Source organism: Agrilus planipennis, unplaced genomic scaffold (assembly GCF_000699045.2).
Source record: "Agrilus planipennis isolate EAB-ADULT unplaced genomic scaffold, Apla_2.0 scaffold24, whole genome shotgun sequence".
Lineage (NCBI taxonomy): Eukaryota > Metazoa > Arthropoda > Insecta > Coleoptera > Buprestidae > Agrilus > Agrilus planipennis.
The window spans coordinates 401,566-409,817 of record NW_020439076.1 but is presented as its reverse complement, the minus strand read 5'-3'; the positions used below and the strand labels follow the sequence as shown (position 1 = coordinate 409,817).

Below are 8,252 nucleotides of genomic sequence, written 5' to 3'. Positions count from 1 at the left end.
GAGTGAGCGATGCGTCCGCGTGGACAGCTGCTATACAATAATACATTTCCATTTACCTCCTTCTCTATATCCATACAAAATATCTATCAAACAAATAAAATTAAAATTTTCTTTTGAAAAATGAAACCATTCCATCAGTATTTTCTTCTGATGTTGTCACGCTCAATTATCGTCAGTAAACCGACTTTACAGACAACCGATTTTTTCAATAAAATTAAGGTTCTGTATAAGTATGTATAATCCGTAAATTTGATACGAATTCCAGTTATTAATTCTCCTTACCCTTACGTTAACTTCGTCAATACACGGGCCTGTGCTAAATATCTGTACCTACGGGATGGAAATTTTTGGAGAGAAGAGGTAACAAATCGAAAATCATTTTCGTCGCTATTCCGCGACGTCGCAACGCCTATCGTCGAGAGCGTCGCGCAGTTGAGTTCAGTTATTTCGAAAGCGCTAACTAATGCGACAACGTGTTCACATATAGTTTGTTATTAAAGTTGAGCTTGTAAGTTGTTTACAATGTTAAACAACCGTGTTACAAAAATATCTAAAGTATAAGTGTCTATTGTAATCGAAATAAAAACGGTTCTGTAAAAAGAAACTATTTTTTTGAGGTGGGTACGCAATTTAATCGCGTTGTTATGTAGATTTTTGTACTTTTCTCCCAAAGGTTGTTCACTGTGCTATTTTTATATGTTTAATTGGATATTATTTGGACACCTAGGAGTTCTTCTTCCACAAGTAGATATTTTTTAATTTACTTCTAGTTTTAGAAACTGGAACAAATCATTATTTGAGCTTCTATTTGAACAACGTGTTTCGTCATAACTGTATGATCATGTTTTCTGTGTTCTTCTGATTTTACACATTTTATATGTAATTACAAAATGTTATAAACACGTCTATTTATACCCTGCAATTTAAACGTTAGCAGTAAAATTGCATCAGCAATGATTTTTTTTTAATTAATTTCGAAAAAGAAAACTAATGCTTGGAACATGGTACATGTATTGATTTTAAGATGCTGTGTAACCTTGGCAATCAAATAATGCTTATTCGTATCTCGTAATAAAACAAAAACATTTTATTAATCCCTCTTTAAAAAGGCAAATAAAATTACCAAATGTACCTACTATGAAATTTAAATCGCTCAAAAATTATTTAAAAACACAAATAAAACAACAAAAAACTTTTTGATTGAATGAACCTAAGTGTGCCCATAGGTACTTGGAACTTACAATATCGAATCAATTCTTGTTTTAATTTTCCTTTTTTAGTAGTGCTTTATTTGGTTTTCTATTATAAATTTGCCTAGTCAAGTCAAGTCAAATACATTTTTTTTTCAGTGGGCGTGTTAAACAGTAAATAAAATCATGGCAGTGGAAATACTTGATGTTGACCATTATGCCATTAGCGCAATAGTGACTGTCAGTATGCAGCTAATATTTTTTTCCATAGCTGCCAGCTTTCAGTTCGATAAATTGACTGATTTTGCGGGTGGGATCAACTTTATTATAATTGCCTTGTTGACGTTTTTTCTTGGGCAAGGAAACCGAGTAAGTGAATACTATTTTTTTTCTTAATAGTTAGTAAATGAAAAGAAACACAGAAAAGGTGTAAAATCTAAAAAAAAATGTATCTTGTATGGTTGGGACTCATTTATTTAAAATGTAGAATCAATAATATCAGAGCAACAGATAATTAACCCATTTTATATAATATTCTTTTTCAGTTTAAAGTAATGTTACATTAAGTTCGCTGAATTTAATAAATTGTAACAAATGACTAATTTAAAAGTTAGCCCCTTAATTTAAAATAATGATATTTATTATTATTTATTACAATATTGGTAGAAATAAAATAGTGAACCAAACGCCGATAGAAAGTTTAGATATGGACCTGTTTAGATTAAAAAAATTGTAGCTCTTCACCTTTAATAAACATTGAATGCGGTAGTAAAAAAACTAAAAGTTAGGAAAAATTTCTGGGAAAACTCAATTCACATGTACTTGTTGTTTGTTACTTCTATCGGAAAACTACTCTAGATAGGAAAGTAATGGATGGGGTCATTTCTATAGAGCAAGAAATTTCCTACAAAAATATCATTAGTGTAGGCTATTGATTTTATTAAAAATTATTATTAAAAACGACGATAAGGGTAATGTAATTTCAAATGGTTAAAAAAATACAGGTGTTAAAACTCGCATATTATTCAAAATGTTTGTTCAAGAGATAATAAAATACAAAAGTCATACACAGAACAATTAGGTATATCATACGTTAAATTATTTTACTTAAATTACATATGAAAGTGGAATTATTTATTTAATAAGTTATGAAATGTTCTTTCATTATTTTCTCCATTTTATGTAAAGACGTGTATAAAATTAAAACGTCATTTTAAAAAGAGAATATCTTCTAATTTTTATTGAAAATCGAAATTGATAGTGACTTTAATGTTATATTCAGTATTAATGCACATATTTTTCTTTATAAAAAAATCGAAATTGAAGGAACGCAGATTTTAAAATGCTAGTGTTCTGCTTTGTTAATGCTACCACCAACATTACACGTTAGCTTGAAGAGAAACAGATATTATTTTCAATATTGTAATATTTTCATAATTTCAAACATAGCAAACAGCCAGTAGATGGCGCTACACTGCCTACATTTGTACATTTCAAATAAACATTGCATATTTTTCAAAATTCATTTGTCGAATATTGACAATTAGTTTGTAAAAGACGTGGACAAAACTTATAGTTAGTTTTTTTGTGGCTATACTCCCTACCCTCCGCTTTTAAAGTTGAAATTTTGCAATTTCTGAATGTAAAAATTACAGGTGTTGTAAGTTTTATACTTTTTAAAATTCATTTGTCAGGTTTTGATAATTGTGTTTATAAAGGGCGTGAACGAAATGTATGAAGTCAGATTTTTTGTAACTGTACCCTTTACCCTTCGTTTTGAAACTGAAATATTACAATTTTTGAAAGTACAACTTGCAAGTATTATAACTACTGCATTGTTCAAAATTTTGGTTGTAAGATTTTGATAATTTTGCTTGTGAAGGACGGGGACAAAATGTATGAAGTCATATTTTTTATAACTAAACCCTTTACTCTCCGTTTGGAAGCTGAAATTTTGCAATTTTTGAAAGTACAAAGTACAGGTGTTATAACTTCTATATTTTTTAAAATTAGTTTGTCAGATTTTGATAATTTTGTTTGTGAAGGACGTGAACGAAATGTATAAAGTCAAATTTTTTGTGACTGTACCCTTCACCCTCTATTTTAAAGCTGAAGTTTTGCAATTTCTTAAAATTACAAGTTACAGGTGTTGTAACTTCTAAATTTTTTAAAATTCGTTTGTCAGATTTTGATAAACAGAATATGTAAAGCCAGATTTTTTGTAAGGGCTGTTTACTCTCCCTTTTGAACCTAAAGCATTTCAATTTGATAGGTAGTGGGTATTAAATATTTTAGGGGCAGAAAAAAGCCACCTGATGGCGATACAGTGCCTTTGTTTGGACTTTACAGGTTTTATAACGTGCATATTATTTAAAATTTTGCCAAATTTTGATTGTTTTACTTGTAGGGACGGATGATAAAATATATGGGTAGATTTTTTGTAACTACTTTCTACCGTCCTTTCAAAACTAAAACTAAAATTCCTGATAGAAAAATTATAAGTTTTACAACTTGCATCTTATTCTTTTGTTTGTTGAAGACAAGGAAAAATTAACTTTTAACCTTATGTTTTGAACCTAAATCTTAGAAATTTCTGAAACTGAACATTGCAGGTNTATTATTTTGAAAAAAGCAGATGTTATAACTTGCATCGTTTTCAAAGTTAGATTGTTAGGCATTAATAATTTTATTAAATTATAAAAATGTCGATATCGTTTTCAATTTATCTTATTACTTATTACGTATTAAGGCTTTTTGCGGAAAATATAGCACAATGAAGCTGGACTGTAATTTTGGGATAATAAAATTTGAACAAAAATAGACGTAAAGGAAGTATATGTATTAATATGATATTTAAACGTAAATAATACAAAACTTGAAATATTTTGAAATGCAATCTTTAGACGGGGTGCAATGTTGTAAAACGTACACTATGTTTACGTAAGGTAGATTTTTGTTGTAGATATTTTTTTTTAGTTTACGTTGATAACTCGTCATTTATATTAATACTATACGAAACACTTTGGAATTTTTAATATTTACACAAATATGCAACAAAATTAAAGTACGATTTTAACTGTTTTCGTAATATTTACAAATGATTTCGGAAAAGTAAAATTAACCTAGTAAAAATTTATACAATAATTGTAGTGACCATTCTTCACCTATTTCGTATTCAGTTGTTTAAATCAAAGCAATATTGGGGTTAATAGTACTCTATTTATTTAACCAAATCAGTCAGCTATGGTTTTTTAAATAAATAAAGTACTTTTAAGTCTAATATTCCTTTGATTTAAACAACTGTATGATGATTCTATGTGAATATAATGGTCGAAATATTTTTCTAAATCCGTGCCTATTATGATGTTTGCTTGTCGTTTATTCTTCATTGCGGTAGGGAGGAAAGGAGACAGGTATGATACCATCTGCTATTTATTTCGTAATATACTGGAATGCTTTTGCTTTCGTGTCGTTATCTCTTGAGTTTTTTGCTGGGCGTATTGACTCATATCGTTTGCAGAATACTCTGCAAACATAATATAATGTCAATAGAAATATTAGGACAAAGAAAAATTATATGAAAATATATGTGGGAATAGGCATTTGAACAACTGAATATTTTCATTTAAAAATGCAATGATAAGTACAATTAATAAATTGATTATTAATCAAAATAATAATTAATTAACTTTGCTATCATCTTGTAATTTTTTACACACATAATTATCGTGAAGTTTTTTTCCTTTAGAAATACAGAATCTTTTCCCTTCAAGTTAAAACATGGTGCTTTTTATGTTACATTTAAAATAAATTAGCTGAAACAGTCTTAACTACTAATTAAAGTCGTTTTTCGCACATGATATTTTAAAAATTAATTTTAATTAAATTGAAAGTCGTTTTGTTAAAAATTGCTTCAATCAAGAGTTGTATCATCCTATTCTGGAAAATCGACTAAAATATAGGTACACGTGAAAATATGTATCTAGAAATTTTGGGAAATAGATGATAATCTATAAACTTTAGGCTTTTTAAAAATGCCAAAATGGCAATCATATTTTTTCCTTATTTACGTATACGTATACGTTAAAATATGCATTTTATGTTTCGATTTGGTTGACCAGAAAAATCCGTGATTCGTAACAGTCTAGAACTTTTCCAAAAACCTACAATGTTTAACGTTAATAGATGATTCCGAAACTTTGTATGTATAAAACATTTGTTAGAATTAATAGTTTTGCTACCAAAAACCTGATAGAATCAAGAATTTTGATTAGAAATAGTTTAATGGAACACTTTTTGGTAGATAAGTACAATATATTTGAAAATTCACTTGAGGTAATAATTATCGCAAAATCTGTGTTACCTACTCTATAAATCCTATTACGCATGACTTTGGGAAGAGTAATAAAACTAATTTTTCGCATACATTTATGGCGAAAGCAAAGTTTATCTACTTTTTGGAATTTTAAAATGAAAGCTGCTGTATTTTATGTATTAGGATTGAAGTAGTGTGCTAGAGTGAAGCAATTCCAACTATTTTTTTTTTTGAAATTGGGAAGAATTCATATTTTGGCGCTCATTTATGGCATAATACTTAATTATAAATTGTTTCCTGGAACTTTGAAAACGTATTCCACCAAAGCCCTCTGTTTTTGAACACACCTGGAGAAATTTCACTTATTTGTATTTATTTTAACGCTAATTATTCATTTCTTCGGCCATTTGTATTTTTAAAAGGCATCTAAAAAGGTGAAATGCATGTTAATGTCATTGATCAAATAAAATGACACACTTGCATTTTCAAAAGAAAATCTAGTTGCATAATTTGTACAAATAAAGTTTTTCTTTTAAAGATTCAGAAAATGTCATGTAGGTATATTGTTCACGATTTTTACTTTACTCATTAAATATATTACTGAACTATTTATAGAACTGTACCGCATCCAGTAGTTTGCTACAGATACTTAATTTTCTTGATGTTCATTTACTACTTGCTTACTTATTTACCTTTGAAAGATCATAATATTAATAAATTATCAAGAGTTATAACTGAGCAGAAAATTATTTGAGATTTGAGAAAATAACTTGAAAAATTAGAAGCCCTTTCTCTTTGTTTTTAGAGTTCTTAGAGATTTTTAAAATGGTTAGATAGGTACTGATTGAGTATCAATTCGTTCATAAATTTTATATTCAATTTTTAGTAATTGCTTTCTTGGCCCACGTGCCAATAGAATTAAAATAAGGAATTTAAGTACTAATTTTAGTCTGGAACCCCAGCCTGTTATTAAATTTGTTCTTTATCAATGTGGTAATTGTCAGTATTTAAGTTGTAATAGTAAATTCGTAATTGCTGGGACACCTTTCTATTCACGCCCTGTACGTGTTTATAACTTTCAAAATATTTCCATTTGGCTAAGGCGCAGGCTCGCCAAATGATGTAAGTCAATGTAAGTAAACGATAACTTCTTATTAGTTGTCTGTTATTGTAGGTTTTGACCAACATTTCAGAATGTTATACCGTGTGATACGATTACGAGTGTTGTAGTTTTTATTGTGTAAACATATTATTTAGTGTTGGACATTTAAAAGTGGCTGGAATATAACACTTGGATCTGTGATGCATTCGTTAAGGTAAATTATTTTATAATTTTGAGTTATATCTAAGTATAAAAATGCAAATATAATGCTTTTTTTAATTATTTACACATAAATATTAAAATATTTGAATACAAATATGTACTTAGCTTGTGATTTTCTATCGGAAAATATATTTGCATTATTATAATAATTGTAACAATTTTCTGAACAATTTACCTATACCTAAGGGGCCATTCAAGTATTGGGTAAGCATCAAGGGGGTGGGAGTGGGGAATGTCTTTGCTTTGTTTATTTTTGATGGCATAGGGGGGCTGAGGGGTCTGGATGGTGATTACGTCTGCAATATTTATTTAGTTTTTTGATTTTTCTGCAAAATATACCAAGTAGATTCTGATTGAACAAATATAGCTACCCTGATACATGTACACCTACACTCGAATGCGAAATGCATGTTCAGGAATTTTCTACAATAGTTGATATTGTTCATTCACTATCACGCGGCGTTTTATAGTTAAGTCAGAAAAAATCGAAATAGGGAAATTAAATTCTTTTATAGTTTATAAATTCTTTATTTCTATCAATGTTTATGTAAGCTTAGTAGAGTAAGAGGGTAAAAGCTTTGCTTACCTTTGCTGACAAGGTGGAATTTAAACTAAAATTCTGCTTGCGTGAAAGGCTCCTATGCTTGAGCGAATAGTAATTAAATAATTATTTTGAAAATTAATACGTTATCTGTGTATAAATAATGCATTTNTACAAAGAAAATGTTTTAGTTTGCCTATTCTGTAATATGTAGGGGCTAATTTCAGAAATTAACGAACCAAAGTTGATAGCTCTATCACTGTTTAAAAGCTATGCTATTATCGAGGTGGTTGTAGCCGATTTTTATATTTTTTTAATGTAATAAATCTCTCTTTCCTGTTAAGAATAGTTTTAGTTTTGTTCGAGTGCAATTTTCTATCATCTATTTCCGAATACTTGCTTTTTTAATAGTCGTATGCTTGAACAAGACATTTTACTCGTTTTGATATTAAATGCGATTAAAAATTTCTTTTGTAAATTAATGGGTTATTTGGTAGAAATTGAAATGTTTCAATGATTGAATTACAAGGGGAACGAATTAGTTTGTCTTTTCTGTGATATGTAGGGGCTAATTTTGGAAATTAACAAACCATAATTGAAAGCTCTTTCATTGTTTGAATGCTATGTCATCATAAAGGTGGTTATAGCCGATTTTTATAATTTTTAACTCAAATAAAACTCTTTTTGCTGTTATGAGTAGTATTGGCTTTTGTTCGAGCGCATTTTCTATCTTTTCTTTTCCGAATACTTGCTCTCTTTAACAGTCTATGTTTGAACGGTCGGCCGAGGGAAGAAGACATTGTGCTTGTTTTTAATATAAAAAGCTATTGAAACATTATTTTGTAACTAATAGGTTGCTTTTGCTTGAAATGAAATGTTTTA

General features: G+C 28.8%; 1 long non-coding RNA gene across 1 annotated transcript; it reads left to right on the top strand.

Moving 5' to 3' along the window:
• The first annotated feature begins 171 nt into the window (after positions 1 to 171).
• LOC112905247 lies at positions 172 to 1,559 on the top strand. The gene is made up of 2 exons (XR_003231644.1): positions 172 to 617; positions 1,350 to 1,559. It is a non-coding gene; the product is annotated as an uncharacterized LOC112905247 (long non-coding RNA).
• Positions 1,560 to 8,252: the final 6,693 nt, after the last annotated feature.